This window comes from Triturus cristatus, chromosome 4_2 (genome assembly GCF_964204655.1).
Source record: "Triturus cristatus chromosome 4_2, aTriCri1.1, whole genome shotgun sequence".
Lineage (NCBI taxonomy): Eukaryota > Metazoa > Chordata > Amphibia > Caudata > Salamandridae > Triturus > Triturus cristatus.
Window position 1 is genome coordinate 221,302,650 of NC_140586.1, and position 15,544 is coordinate 221,318,193.

Sequence of the window (15,544 nt, forward strand, 5' to 3'; positions counted from 1 at the left end):
CTGTTCTTTTTTTTTCTTAGCTTCCCATGTTGATTTTTTAAAGGCTCTGCATAGTAAGGCCATATTATTAGCAGAAAGCTCTGTGCCTTTCGATTTGTGCAAGCGCACAGCCCTCCTTAGGGCTCTTCTTTGGGTGACTAACACCGGATTAAAAATCCGCTGCGGGCGAGGCCTGGGGAGTCTGTGATGAACTTCAGGGCCTATTAAAAGGTCTCGTAGTTTAGCAATGGCATTGCCCCACCAATGATGGTAGTCTGTGGGAGGATAGTGAGTGAAATTTGGAGTTGTTCCCATGAGCCAAGTGCCCACCTTATCGGCACCCAAAGTGTCCCATTTAATTAGTCTGACTAGAATGTGGAGTTCGACCTGCATTGGATGCCCCACTTCAGTTATTTCGGCAGCGACAGGAACTTGCTGGTCCATTGTTACAGTCAAAGGGTTATGGTCGCTCTCTGTACGAGTGGGGATTTCCGTCATGATTAACTTACTTGCCAGAGATGGAGATAAGAAAAAGTAGTCAATGGTCGAGAGATTCTTAAATGTTGGAGACAGATGGGCACCAGGATCCTGTTCCAATGCGATTTGCTTCGCAGAACGTAAATTGTAATTGGTTAAAAAAGTGATCATGACTTCTTGCTCTTTGGTTTTGGTGACTAAATAAGCATTGGATCCCAGATCTCTGATGTTAAAATCGCTGACTTCAGCAGAAGCGAATTCCAATAAAAGCTCCTCCAGATTTTTAACCAATTGGGCTGTTGCCAGTGTTTTTGATGTTTTAGCTGTGTTGGGGTAACAGTTGATTAAAAGCAGAGGGAAGGTCCTGGTTGAAGTTGAAAGACCGGTAATTAGTACAATTTGCCCTGCCGTTAAGTTCCGATAAAGGGGGGTAGCTGCGATCTTGCACCTATGTTTGATGAAAATGGAGAGGCTCCCAGAAGGTCTACAATAGGAGTTAGGCTGGGATGCTGATTGACAGAGTTCATAGTAGCCATGGAGAGCCAATGGAGACAGGTCTCTTGAAAACAAATAATGTCACTTTTGCTCAGATATTCCACTGCTAATTTGGATGAAAGAGTTGACTTTAACCCAGCCGCATTCCAAGAGGAGATGATAAGTTTGGAATCTGACCGCTTGGCTGAGCCGTTAGGAAGGATACTGCTGGGAGCATGCAGTTGGAGGCTCTTGATGGGAGTACCCATGGCGGCTGTAAGAATTATGGGAGACAGAGAGACTAGGTTTACAGCTCACCAAGCGTTGATTGTTATTATATGAAATGTTTATGAGGTTATCCGCTTTTGAAGCATCTGGCAGCCAAACATGGGTTGCACCCGCGTCCCCTTCAGAACGCTGGTGTACGGCCTCACTGGATCATCCTGAAGAAGAACGCGGGGATATTTTTGTTGTGGGGGGACCCAGAATTCTATATCCCATTCTTCAAAAATTGAATCCCCTAGGAATTCTCGTGACCACGTTGTAACAGTTGCTTCCGAAGCCCCTTTGCCTGGTATTAAGGCAAACTTGACTGATGTAAAATCAGAAGAAGTAATCCCAGAAAGCGCCGGTACATGCTTGAATAAGCGGATGAGGTTGTTTCTATTAAGAGTGTCGTGCAGGCCCTTGTGTGTAAAGTGAGGAAAAAAACAAGTTCTGCATCTTTTTCCGGACTGTGGTATTTCTGTCTCCCAACTGTTTCAGGCGGAGGCAAAGAGGTCTTAATGTGTAGGGGTGTAACTTCAGATAGATGATGATTCCCCATCAATTCACTTTGCCCTCCCGAGGCCTATATCAATTGAGATTGAGAAGGCTTCTGCACTTGTGTAGGGTAGTCCCGAAGAGTTTTGGTCGGGTCACCTGATGGGTAACGCAGAGAAGGGCCCATCAGTACACCATCTGTTGCGATTTGGGAAATTACGGTGTATGGTTTGCATTTTCCGAGCACTTGTTTGGGCCATTCCACGTGTTTGGGGCTTCCCTTAAAGGCTGAGCAATGATGTCTTACCTGTTCAGACTTTGACCTTGAGAGGCTATCCCCTTGATCTTTGTTGACAAAGATCCATGCTTCGTGATGGTAGAGTATAGTTCAGTTACGCCGGGGGGGGGGGGTCCCCTTGCGGGCTTCCTGAGTAAGTGACCCGGCGTTATCGATGGAGTCATCATTATTGTCAGTGAGAGTCATTCTAGTCTCAGGGGTTTTCGTTTTGAGTTTTAAGGCCTGGTTAAAAATAGGGAAGTGAGAGAGCCACCTCACTTCAGAAGCTGGCATACTAGTGACCCCTGTCTCGTCAAGCCCCGATCTCCGTTTTGCAAGACGTTGTTTTTTGGTTAGTTTTTTTTATTTCTTTCTCTCCCTCCTAGACAATGGTGGTTTCATGGGGAGAATAGAGGGCAGGTGGGCGACGTTTGACGGAGCTGGGTCAGTGAGATCAGGCTACGTAGTCGCTAATGGGATGGTCGTTGAGTTTCGAATAAGTTGAGTTTTTGAGGTCTGATTCCAAGGGGAGGGAAATAGTTCTTCTCGCTGATGATAAATAATCCAATGTTGCTAGGCAGAAGGACTCTTCAGAGTGAGAACCAGTTTGAGCCTCTTGAGTAAATTTCGGTTTCCCGTTGCTGTTGGTATTGAGCTTCACGCTGTCCAAAAGCGAGCCCGGAATTTCTGGAAGAGATGAGAGTTTATTTAATTAATGGACAGCAGCTATCGGGAGGCCCTACTGACCTTTCAAGAGAACTGGGCCTGGAGCCCAAGTCAGACAATGATGTAGCCAAAGTTTGAATTAAGTCGATCTGTAGTTCCATTTTCTGGAATTGCCATAACAGGGATGTTGCAATAGAGTCTTATTTTACGTGAAGGGACATCAACAAGATCGAGAAAGGACTTGTAGGTCCCGAGGGCGTAGGCGTAGGTGAGTCCTTGTCTTCTTGCACAGTGCTGAAAGAATTGTGATGGGAGCTGAATCCCAGTGTATGCGCTAGGGAAGCCTCAATCGGGCTTCTAGGGAGGCCAAAAATCGATTGGATAGGTTTTTAGATGAAATGGGGCTTTCATACATTGGGCTCTTCCTTTTTTTTATTTTTTATAATTATTTTTATTAACAGTCATCGACATAAAACATACAGTACAAAGGATTGAGCATGTGTTCATAGAGTGGAGTCAGACAATGATTACAAATACAGCATTACTCTACATTGGATGCTATGGAGTAGGGCCTTCATCATCTTTGACATTCCGGGGCGGGTTACATATATTCCCCCGGTACGAATTCCAGGGGTCCCAGATTTTGGACCACTTTTGGGGGCAGCCTCTTGCTATGTAGACTGTCTTTTCCCTGTACATACACCAATTGAGATCTTTCTTCCAGTCTACGATCTTAGGTGCCTGTGCCGCTCCCCAGAGCTGTGCAATATTTCTTTTGGCTACCATCAGCCCAAGTGTGACCCATTGCGTTAGGTAATTGTTTAGGTCTGTCGGCTCCCAGATGTTCAGGAGGCACCTATGAGCCTCTGGGCGGAAAGTAACTGCCAGCACTTCGTTAAGTACATCATGTATCTTTCGCCAGTAGAACTGTATGTGCTCACATTCCCACATTATGTGGATAAATGTGCCCAACTGTGCGCAGCCCCTTCTACAATCTCCCCCCCTCCCCGGTAGTCCCATGTGTAACAGTCGTGGTCCCGTTACAAAGACTCTATGGAGAATCTTAAGCTGCACCAACCTGAGATGTGCTGGAATGGCAACCACCCTCGGGGAGGACACTGCTTTCTGCCACTCCTCATCGTCCACTTCAATACCATCCCCGACCCATTTGTCTCGCAGTGCGTGTAGGGGTTTTTCCATATTATTGATCAGCTTTTAATAGATTAGTGATATTGTTTTTTCGGGTAAGTGACCATCAAGAATCCTGTATTCCAGTGGGGAGGCTTCGGGAGGGGAGGAGCCCCGTGGGAGGATTAGCTGGAGCGCGTGTCGAGCCTGAGTGTATCGAAATTGTTCGGAGCTATCCAATTCGTGTTGTTGTTGAAATGTGGCAAAGGGCTTCACCTCTCCCTTAACCCATAGGTCCCTGATACGCGAGATCCCAAAGAGTTCCCATTTTTCAAATCCCTTTGATTTCCATAAGTCACCCAGCATTTGGGAATCCCACAATGGTGTTGCTAGTGTGGGTTTCTACCCCCATCCAAGTGATCTATTGGCCGCATGCCTGAGTGTTTAGTAGGGCCCGAAAGTGGGTATCTTCCTGGTTTTGAATAGAGCACTCAATGGTAATTCCCCCCTGAGAGGAGCCACCTGTCCATGTTGTATCCGGGGTCGTCCGGGCGACCATAGATAACATGATTATTATTACCCGCCAAATGTGCCGCCCAATAATATTTCTTGATATCAGGTAGGCTGATACCCTCATCATACCAGTTGAGAGTGAGTTTGTGCAGAGCGAAACGTGGTTTGCCGTCCCACAATAGATCTCTCTGGAGCCCTTCAATTTCTTTAAAGTACGAGTTTGGGACCGGGTAGGACGAGTTTTGCAATGCATATAAAAACCGGGGTAGCGACATCATTTTAAAAAGAACTGCTTTGCCCAGAAGCGATAGAGGAAGTGTCTTCCAGCTGGTTATATCTCGCTTGAGCCTCTGCAGCGGTGGAACTAGATTACGATTATAGCAGAGTGCCTGATCTAGGGAGACGAAGATTTCCAAATATTTAAAACCATCCTTAGCAATTTGTATTGGGCAATTCCGCAGCGGCCGGGGTGGATCTCCCCTGAAGACATAAAGGAGAGACTTCTGCCAGTTAACACTGAAACCGTAGTATCTGCCGAATATAGCCAGGATGTCAAGGACTGCAATCAGGGATTTCGTGGGGGAGGCAAGGTACAGCAGTATGTCATCCGCATATAGGGAAATACGGTCTTCCCATTCCAGAGACCACCGTAATCCGCGGACAACCGGGTCTCTACGGATCCATGCCGCAAGAGGTTCTAGGGCCAACGCAAACAATAGGGGTGAAAGAGGGCATCCCTGGCGTGTACCACGGCTAAGTTGAAATGTGTCCGATTTCTTGTTATTGGCTACGACTTCTGCCATAGGCTCATGATAGAGGAGACGTATCCATCGTATAAAGCCTGGGCCAAATCCCAGCTTTGCTAGCACTGCAAAGAGATAGGGCCATTCTACCGTATCAAATGCCATGGTGGCATCAAGAGAGACAATTACAACCTGTTCTTGAAAGATGACTGCCCTGCCCAGAACACCATGTGCCCTGCGTAGGTTCAGAGCTGTATTTCTGTGTGGCATAAAGCTCAATTGATCCGGGTGTACTAAGACCCTTATTACTTTTACTAGCCGATTAGCAAGAAGCTTGGCTAGGATTTTAGGTTCTGTATTGAGAAGCGAGATGGGACGATAAGATGCACAGTTGGTTTTAGATTTACCTTCTTTGTGAATGGTAACTATAGTCGCTATCCTCTGGTCTAACGGCAATGATCCCTGCTCCCAGCTCTCCTCGTACATGATCTTTAAATATGGGGCTAAGATATCAGGTCTAAGTTTGTAAAGCTCAATAGGAATGCCATTGGGGCCCAGTGCCTTACTGGAGTTGAGCGATCGTATCGCAAGTGCTATTTCATCTACAGTTAGGACGCTATCCCAAAAATTGCGGTCATCAACCGAAAGTGTGGAGAGAGAAATGTCCCTCAGAAGTTCGGTCGAATCATCTTCATTATTTGGTGCTATGGACGTGTAGATGGTGTGAAAGTGGTTGGCAAACCGGTTGACAATGGCCTATAGGTCCGTTATGGGAATCATCTCTGCGTTGCTGAGCTCAGGGACCAGCCTACTGGCCCACTCTTTTTTTATCCAACCAGGCTATCAGTTTCCCTGCCTTGTCACCCAGCTCATAGATTCTGCCCATCTTGTCCCTCCCCAGTGTTTTGTCCTTATTGGTCACTAGCTCCTCATAGGCATCTTGTTTAAGATGGAGTGAGTGGAGCGTCTCAGGTGTGATGCCCGCTTCTAATTCTCGTTCTATTCGATAAATCTCCGCCTCCATGTCTGAGATATCTTTTTGTCTGTCCTTTTTCATTCCTGATATTAACGATAGGGCTTGTCCCCGGATCACTGATTTAAAGGCTTCCCACAAGATTTGAGGAGATTTCACCGTCCCTACATTCTCCCGGAAGTAATCCTCAATGGATTTAATCAGTAGTTCTTTACGAATTTGGGGGTCTCGTAGATACCATGGATTGATTGGGGCAAGTCTTCCCACCTGTGTTCCGTTAAGGACCAAATGCACCCATAGTGGGGAGTGGTCAGAGATACCCCTGGCTAGGTGTCTAATTTCATGGATGTTAGTGATCTGTGGTGCAGGGATTATAATGTAGTCCAGTCGGGAAAGACTATTGTACGCCCCAGAGTGGAATGTATGTTGTATTTTATCTGGGTTGTAAGCTCTCCACCCATCAACCAGCCCCATGGCCTCCAAAAATTCTGGCAACCAACGTGACGACTGTCCCAGTTCCCGGGAAGGGGTGTCATGTGCCTGAGACTACAGAATTAAAGTCACCGCCAAGCACTAGCAACCCATCCAGTAGTTCTAGTAAAATAGCACTAAGGTCTTTGAATGTGGCGGCTTGCAGGCCCGGCAGTACATAGATTGACATTAGTGTAACAGTCAGTCCCTCCCATGTACCCTTGATCCCAATATATCTGCTGGAGAACAACACTACGTTTGATCTTGTCCCCAAGTCCGTTAACATTCCAACTTAATATTTGAACATTCTTGTCCCACTGCGGTGGAGCGTATTGTCCCGTCCCCCTATGCCGCCCCTTTCAAATTATTGTTGTATAGTCCCCACAAGAAGGAAAGGAGTCATTATCAAAATGTATCAGGTGGCTGGCCCCAGAAGAGGCCCCCCCAATGATCCATAACCACTGTCAGCCCCAATACCTGAATATTAGTCCCTCAGTGTCACAAGTGCCCTTGAGTGTCGGTCCGCCTGCCAAGTCTCTTCAGCCCCGTGGTTAGGAGGTCGGATCGTCACCATCACCGTGATTGTCAGTGGGTCGGGTTATCTGTGTCTCAAGCCAGTCAGATGCATCCTCTGGGTGCTCGAAGAACCAGGCTCGCCCCTCAGATTCCACGCGAAGGCGAGCCAGGAAGACCATCGCATATTTAAACCCCTTCTCCCTGAGTTTCTTCTTTACCCCCAGAAAGGATCGTCTCTCTTTCTGCACCGTTTGCGTAAAATCTGGGAAGAAGGTGATAGTGGCGTTGTCAATGTGGAGCGGTGGCGCTGTTCTGGCAGCTTGAAGGATCACATCCCTGTCTCTGAAGTTTAGAACTCTCGCCAACGTTGGGTGCGGGGGACCCATGGCCTAGGGCGTCCCCCCGTAACCCTATGCGCCCGCTTGACGACAAAGAATTTACTGAGGCCTTTAGGCTGTAGGTGTTTAAGGATGAGGTCCTCTACAAATAGGTCCGGTGACTCTCCCTCTGCTTTCTCTGGCACTCCCAAAACGCGCAGGGTATTCTGCCGAAGCTGCCCTTCGTAGTCATCCAATTTGAATTCTGCGAACTTACGGAAGGACTGGAGGGCTTGAATGTCGCTCTGGATCTGCGAGGCATCCCCAACCAGGCTTGTCGCTGTGATTTCCATTTGCTTGACCCTCTCGTTCACTTTAGTAAGATCTGCACAAATTAGGTTAACGTCAATGGAGAGAGAGTCCATTTGTGCTCTAGGGAGGTCTTTATGCCAGTGATAGCTTCCATAACATCTTTGAGGGTCAAGTCTGGACTCTCACCTGTGGGGTCGGCCATAGCTTTACTTCTGGTGTGGGGGTCCTGCGGTCAAGGTCAAGATTTTTGGGAGAACTGATATTTTAAATGAGATGTTTCTCCCCAACCATGAGAGGGCGTGGAAACGCCAAGAATAGGTGAGTGCTTTGGTTGACCTATATGATTGATTAAAATGACTTCTGGCACAGTCTTTTAAGTCTGAAGTTATGGCAATCCCTAAGTAATTGAGACTAGTGTTCAAAGGAAGGGGGCTTTGTTTGTAGTGAGGTGACAACTCCGCCCCCCGAAATTATTATCCCATTGAATTACTCAGGTTGACCTGCAGATCAGCAAGTGACCCATACTCCCCCAGGAGAGGTGTTAACCTCTTCATGGAACCGCTAGAGGCAGTTAGGGTGAGAAGTATGTTGTTGGTGAACAACAACAGCTTGGAAATGTCTTGATGGAACAGGATGTACTGAATCCCCTTGTGATCTCATATCCTCTGAAGTAAAGATTCTAAATAGAGCACGAAGAGCGTCTGGGAGATAGGCACCCCTGCCTCGTCCCTCCTTTATCTGGATCTTTGGCGAACTGCGGTTACTCAAACCCTGCACTCTGGGTGCATTGTATATTGTGTCAATCCAACACCAACAACGTTCTTCGAAGCGTGCTTTGACAAGGGTTGCCTTCATCATTGCCCAATCTACGCTGTTGAAGGCTTTCTTCTCATCCAGAGATAACAGGACAGCCTCCTTGTTGTGCTTCTGTGCTAAGTTAATGATATGTAGCGTTCTTTTGGTGCTGTCACTGGTTGACCTGGACAGGACAAAACCAGTCTGGGAGGCGTGGATTAAAAGTAGTAAGGAGGATTCCAATCTATTAGTGAGAATCTTGGCCATAATTTTGACGTTCAACAGGGAGACTGTTCCCCGTGACTGGCCAACTAGTGGAATCTTTGCGGTGCTTCGCAATTAGGGTGATCACTGGCTCATGTTAAAAACATGGGCCAAAAGGGGAGCTAAAAGTGATGCACCACTTTTATAGAAGGCAGCAGCACCTGTGCCCGGGGCCTTGTTTGGTTTCAAATGCTAAATGACTAAGAATTTCCGCCCCATGATGGGTTAATCTAAGTCTCCTTGACCAACGCCGGTAAAGTCGGAAGGGTGAGCAATCACAAGTAGGCAATCTGGGCACTGCTGTGTAGAGTGTGCCATATAATTCATTGAACACTCAGAGCTTCCCCTCCTCTGAAGTGTAGGATCTGCCTGTAGCGCCCTTAACTTCTTTAATGAATTCCCAAGCACCTGTTAACTAAAAGGGATCCAGGCTTGTGACCACATTCATTGAAGCATGATCCCATTCTCACCAGAATATTGTTTGCTTTGTCAGTTTCAAGGATTCAAATTTGAACTTGTGTTTTTGCTCTAATAAGATTAACTCTTCCAGCAACAATGCGATCTCTCTCCTGGCCTCCTGAAATACAACACCTCTTAGTACAGATTTTAGGTCATCCCAGACCACTTCTGGGCTCAGAACATCTGTGTTGAGTGTGGGCTATTCTTTTGTAGCTTCCCTCATTACGTGGAGGACAACCGGGTATTTCAGCAAGGAGTAGTTTAATCTCCAGGTGCCCCTCGGCTTAGTGCATCGAGATCAGAGACAGTCAAAGGGCACTGAGTGACATCTTGGATCTGTGACATGAGCGGCTGATTGATTAGATGTAGATTGTAATCTATTCTGGCACAAGTGTGGTGGGGGGCAGAGAAGTGTGAGTAGTCTGTCAACAACAGGTATAGCCATATGTCGATCAATCCTAGGTCATCCAAGATAGCCTTGGGTGCTGATGAAAGAGCTGGGGTACCTCCCACTCTTTGGTGCAACTTGTCCATTGTAGAGTGCATCACTCTATTGAAATCACCGACAGCAATGAGGGGGTGTTCAGAATAGCCTGCCAGCACACGTACAAGAGGTATTACCTAAGTCTTCTGGCCAACATTGGGGGTGTTTATGGTGACTATGGCAATCGGAGTGTGATTTTATTCATTTATGACTAATAACCATCTGCCTTGTTTATCTGATTTCCCTTCCCCTCTTTGAATTTGGACTCGTCTCTGAAAATATAGCAACACCTACCTTTATGGATGGGGCTGAGATGTGATATTGAATAGGGAAAGATTTGGTGCAAAGTCTGTGTTGGTCTCCTTTAAGCAAATGTGTCTCTTGTAATAAAAATCTATCTGATAGAGACATCTAGCCACAGATTCTTTACCTTTGAATTTCCCAAGCATCAGACTGGATCCGGAAGATTTTTCTTCAAGCAATAACCTTGCGTGCCGGTAGGTGGCATCGGTCAGCTCTGCCTGATGTCATCGGCATCGTCTCTGCCTGTGTGATGTCCATGTCACTTAGTTAGGCGCCACCTCAGTGCACTGGCATCAGTTCTTTTCTTTCTGCACAAGTTAGCGCAGATCTGTGAAGAGAGCTACCCGCTGTTGCTTTTTGACGGGCTTTTTTTGACATTTTGTCGACCTTTTTTGGTGTGTAGGATGTCTTCTGGATTCAAGCAGCGCAATGCCTGTCACCGTGCCATGTCGGTAACAGATTCACACCTTGTTTGTTTGGGGCCTGGAGCGCGACCATGACTCGAAGTCGTGCTCCGACTGCCGGGCCATGGCTCCGAAAGCTTTGAGGAAGCAGTCCCTATAGCTACTTGCAGCCCAGCACTTGGCCCGCATCGTTCACCCCGGAGGTTGTGTTCTGGGTCCCGGTCGAGAGGAATGTCCGGGCACTGCTGGGAGCCCTAACTCTTCGTCCTCCCACTTGAAGTCTGTGAGTCGGCCATGTAAGAATCACAAAAAGCACAAGAAGTTGAAGCATGCTTCGACCTCCCCCAACGGTCGGCTGATGCAACGGAGGAGGAGCCTCATTCGGCTGAACCTGTGCCTGGGTCGGCTCTGCCCTTCCCTCCTTTCCGGAAGCTGGAGCAATCCCCGCCCAGCTCAAAGAATTTTAGGTCACCATGTTCCTCATACTTTGGCAGCCTGACACTCCTGCCGTGCATTCGGGACTCAGAGGGGGCTTCATCGGGTTCTGCGCCAGTGCATCCTGCTCTGATGCCGATGACCACCCATGGATCCAGACAGATTCTGGTCGTGCCACTGTGACTGTCCCTGGTGCCGGGCCTCACGCCGAGACTCCTGACACTGGCAGCGTCAGCCCCATCCTCATCCCAACTGCCTAGAGCTGGATCGCTGCCTACCAATGCCAATTCTAGCTCCGAGAGGACCCTTTGGTCCTAAGTCAGTTCCTCAGCCTTATTCTGAAGGGCTAGGAATGGAGGACGATTGGGAGGGGTCACTGGACCCTTTGCAAGACCAGCCAGAGCACGAAACGGACTGATACGAGGAATTGGGTGAGGCAAGTGGTACACTATGGTGGTGAGGAAAGGCAGCTGATGGATCCAGACAGATTCTGGTCATGCCACTGTGACTGTCCCTGGTGCCGGGCCTCATGCCGAGACTCCTGACACTGGCAGGTTCAGCCCCATCCTCATCCCAACTGCCTAGAGCTGGATAGCTGCCTACCAATGCCAATTCTAGCTCAGAGAGGACCCTTTGGTCCTAAGTCAGTTCCTCAGCCTTATTCTGAAGGGCTAGGAATGGAGGGGGTCACTGGACCCTTTACAAGACCAGCCAGAGCACGAAACGGACTGATACGAGGAATTGGGTGAGACAAGTGGTACACCTCTCCAGATTCTGGTCTGCTTTCTCCCCCTACCATGGCTACGGAGGAGGGAGCTTCATACACTGTGGTGGTGAGGAAAGGCAGCTGAGGTTGTGGACCTTCAGCTTCCTTATGTGGCAGTCAAGACGAACATCTTGACGGAGAACCTGCAGCCGGGTTTTTCCTCCTCCTCGGAACCCCTACTGCCTTTCAATGAAGCCTTGACTGATGTCCTATTGGGATCCTGGTCCAAACCCAGCACATGACTATCTTGGCCAAGGGGGTTCGGGCTCCAAAATTAGGCTGTGGTTGCTATTCCTGCTACTTTCTGGTCCTGAAGAAGGAAAAAGGCCTGCGCCCTATCCTAAATTTGCGACCCCTCAATTACTTCCTCAAAAAGGAAAGGTTTGAGATGCTTCCTATAGCTCTCGTTTTGTCTGCCCTTGACCCAGGAGACTGGATGGTAGCGCTGGACTCGCCTATTTTCACATCCCCATCCTGCCTGCTGATTGGCGCAAACTATGGTTTACACTATGCCACAAGCACTTTCAGTTCACCGTGCTCCCCTTTGGCCTTACCAGCACCCCATAGGTGTTAACCAAGGTGATGGCTGTGGTCGCAGCTTATCTGCATAGATCAGGGGTGCCAGTCTTCCTCTAGCTCGACAACTGGCTTTTGAAGGCGAGTTCCCCCCAGGCTGTCATCTCCCACCTCCAGTGCGACCCTTCTGCACTCCCTGGGGTTCTCTATCAATGTGCCAAAATCATACCTGGCTCCTTCTCAGGCGCTCCTTTTCCTAGGATACCGATACTTCAGCCTCTATCATCCAAAAAAAGAATATAGGAAATCCTGGATAGATTTAATCTCATGGAGAACATTAATATTTTTACGGAGAAGAAATTCTGTTCTGATTTAATCTTAAAAGAAAAGCCAACCAGTGTTTAGAATAAATTTGATTCAGCTGAATTGAAATTTATTGTTTAATCAATATCAAATTCTGAATCACAAAATATAACAGGCAAGTGAGTGGTGAAGAAATGTTCCACCTTTTTATCTTCATCCTAATTCATTTATTGGTAAGGCAGGACCACTATAATCCCAAATGTATTTTTGCACCACAGCACTTCTATTCCAGATGACTAAATTATTTTAATTCTTGCAGGCTACAGCGCACATGAAAACCCTGTAGAGCACAGAAAACCCTGCAGACGTTCTCCCATGGAGAGTCCTGTGTCTACCTTTGATTCATGGGTAGGAAATGTTACATCTTTCCCCCACCATCACCAGTTTGTTTAGTTACTCTTGTTCGGAATGTGCCATCCTTGTTTTTCAACAGGGTCTAACATGAGATACTTGCTACCATACCCACACTGTAAATCCAGCAGTGGCCTTTCACATATGAGTAAGAATCTTTTATTTTATTTTAACACTCCTTTCTAACTCTATCCTGTTCCTTCCCGACCCTCCTTTTTCTATTCTACTCAGTTACTTTTCAGGGTGATGTACCAAATAGTGACTGTACAAAAGTACTGGGCCTCCTTCCTTGCTATTCACATACACCATTCCGAGGTCTTCCCCTGGTGTTTGAGACGGACATGCTGGCTGGGCCTACTCCAGTGGCTCCTTTACTCCTTTCCTTTATATCAACAGTGTGTACCATCTTGTTTTTAATCACACATCCAATCCTTTATACTATAAGTCCTGATCAGTAATTATACATATTTTGTTAGTTCCTAAGGTTCAACCCTGTCCTGATGACACCCTGATATCCGCAAAGGGTCAAAATGCCATCAACTCTACTAAAGACAGACCTTACTTTTGTATGGATGAACACCAGGACACAAATCACTGTGTTTGAAAAAGTTTTGATATAATTTGGCTGTCTTTCAAAGGAGTAACCAATATACCATTTATGCTCACCTATATTGTCACTGTTTTCCTTTATGGTTTTGGTTCTTGTCACTTGGGTTCTTATAAATTAGAACATCTCTTTACTACTCTCTTTACTGTTATATATTGTGGTTCAGGATTTGATATTGATGAAACAATACATTTTGACTGGGCTGAATCAAATGTATTCTAAACACTGGTAAGTTTTTCTTTCAAGAGTAAATCATAACAGAATTTCTTCTCTGTAAAAGTATTCATGTTCTTCGTGAGATTAAGTCTATCCAGAATTTCCTGTATTACCATATTGTTCTTTTGAGAATGAGTACTTCCATGTGAACACTTGTCTTAAGTTATATACTTTATACCCATGTTCACATGAACATTTGGGTTGTGCTCTTGTGATTGTGAATTTATGAATGGATAAGTACAACTTTTAGCAAAGTGACTCAGCGGCAACTTGAGTGGCGCAGAGGTGTGATAAGGTCAAAAATCCCACACCTGTAAAAGCCCTCGAGTAGGACATGACGCATTGCCATTGCTCTATAAAGAAAAGCTGGACAGGACGGTGTTGCAACCACAACTACACCATGGAGGTAGTAATTTTGCAGCTGGGAGTCCAAAGGAGACGACCACCACCACCTAATCTACCCCAACCACCCAGCCCTCCCCTCCTCACCACCACAAAGGCAACACAGGAGAAGGGAGTGCGTTCATTGCCACCAGACTACTCTAATAGGACTCCGGGAGGATGAGGTAGTTACATATTACATGGGAGTGTGCATGATGCGTACATATTCAGGCACTCCATCATTAATGATCAATTCCAGAATAGACAATATGGGCTTGGCCTACTTATAGCCAAGCAAAACTCAAATACTTAACACACCCACTAACAGTTAGAAATGGATGACATAATACCCATCACTGTGTCTGTTGACGCAGATAGGAACATAAGTAAGAGGGGTGTGGCTCATACATGCACCATGGTACATATGTCATGCAAACCCACAAGTTACCAATGTCAAGACACGCAAAGCCACTATGGCTGCCGTTTAATGGTGGAAGGGTACAGAGCAATGCATTGCTGGCCCAGATGTTGTGTAGCATCAATGTGTGCAAGGTAGGGGGATCCATGGGGATTGCGGGGGTGTCTACATGCAACTTACATGGTTTATCAGGCATGTCATGTATCCCACCACCCACATCTGTAGTTTACCATGGGCATATGCATGTGTCAGTGTAAGGTATGTCTCCTATGTCATTATCTACTTGGGGAGGGCGAACTACCCAAATATTAAATCCACAATCGGCAAGTTCACACATGTAGTGGGAGCACATAACATAAAGTGGTCAGGAGAATCTCCAACTAGACATCACAGGATCAACATGACAGGATATAGAAGTGTACAATGTATCAGCCCATGCTCAGAATTTGTTATAACACAGAGTAATGGAAGAGAAAAGTGTCATCCTATCAACAACTGTATGATTAACTCATATTGTGAAAACAATGTTAGTGATCTGTATGACTATGTACCTAAACTTAACACATTTGGCCTTTCACATATCAGTAACAGTTTGCAAAAGTATTTTTACTTCCAGAAGACCAGGGATATGGGATCCAGCTGTGGGTCATGACCCCCTATGCACATTCCTATACTAAAACAGAGAAGGACTACAACCAGACTCTCAGCAAGACCAGGAACATTGTTTAGTGAACTTTCAGACTGCTCAAGATCAGGTTTCGCTGCCTGGACATTTGAAGGGGTAGATTGCTCTACTTCCCCCTCAATGGTCTACAAAGTAATCTTGGTATGTGCCATACTGCACAATATATGTGTGTGAACTAATGTCCCCTGGGACAGGGACCTAAAACTGCAGGACCCAATGGAGGAGGAGGAGGATGCCAGGGGTGGAGACATCCAAAACAGGGCTGCAGGCAATCGCCGATGCACAAACATTGTGCAACAATTCTTTACGTAATCCACATATTTGGGAATGGAATATGAACCATGTCATAAAGGTTCAACATGAGAATTAATGTTTGAAACCATTAATTGGCTTTGCGTTTATGTCATAGTCCCAGGAAACAACTACATACACACATTTCATCAACTATAAGTAGCCCTCAGAAGTTTACGTCAGGTGGGAAGCCAGGCA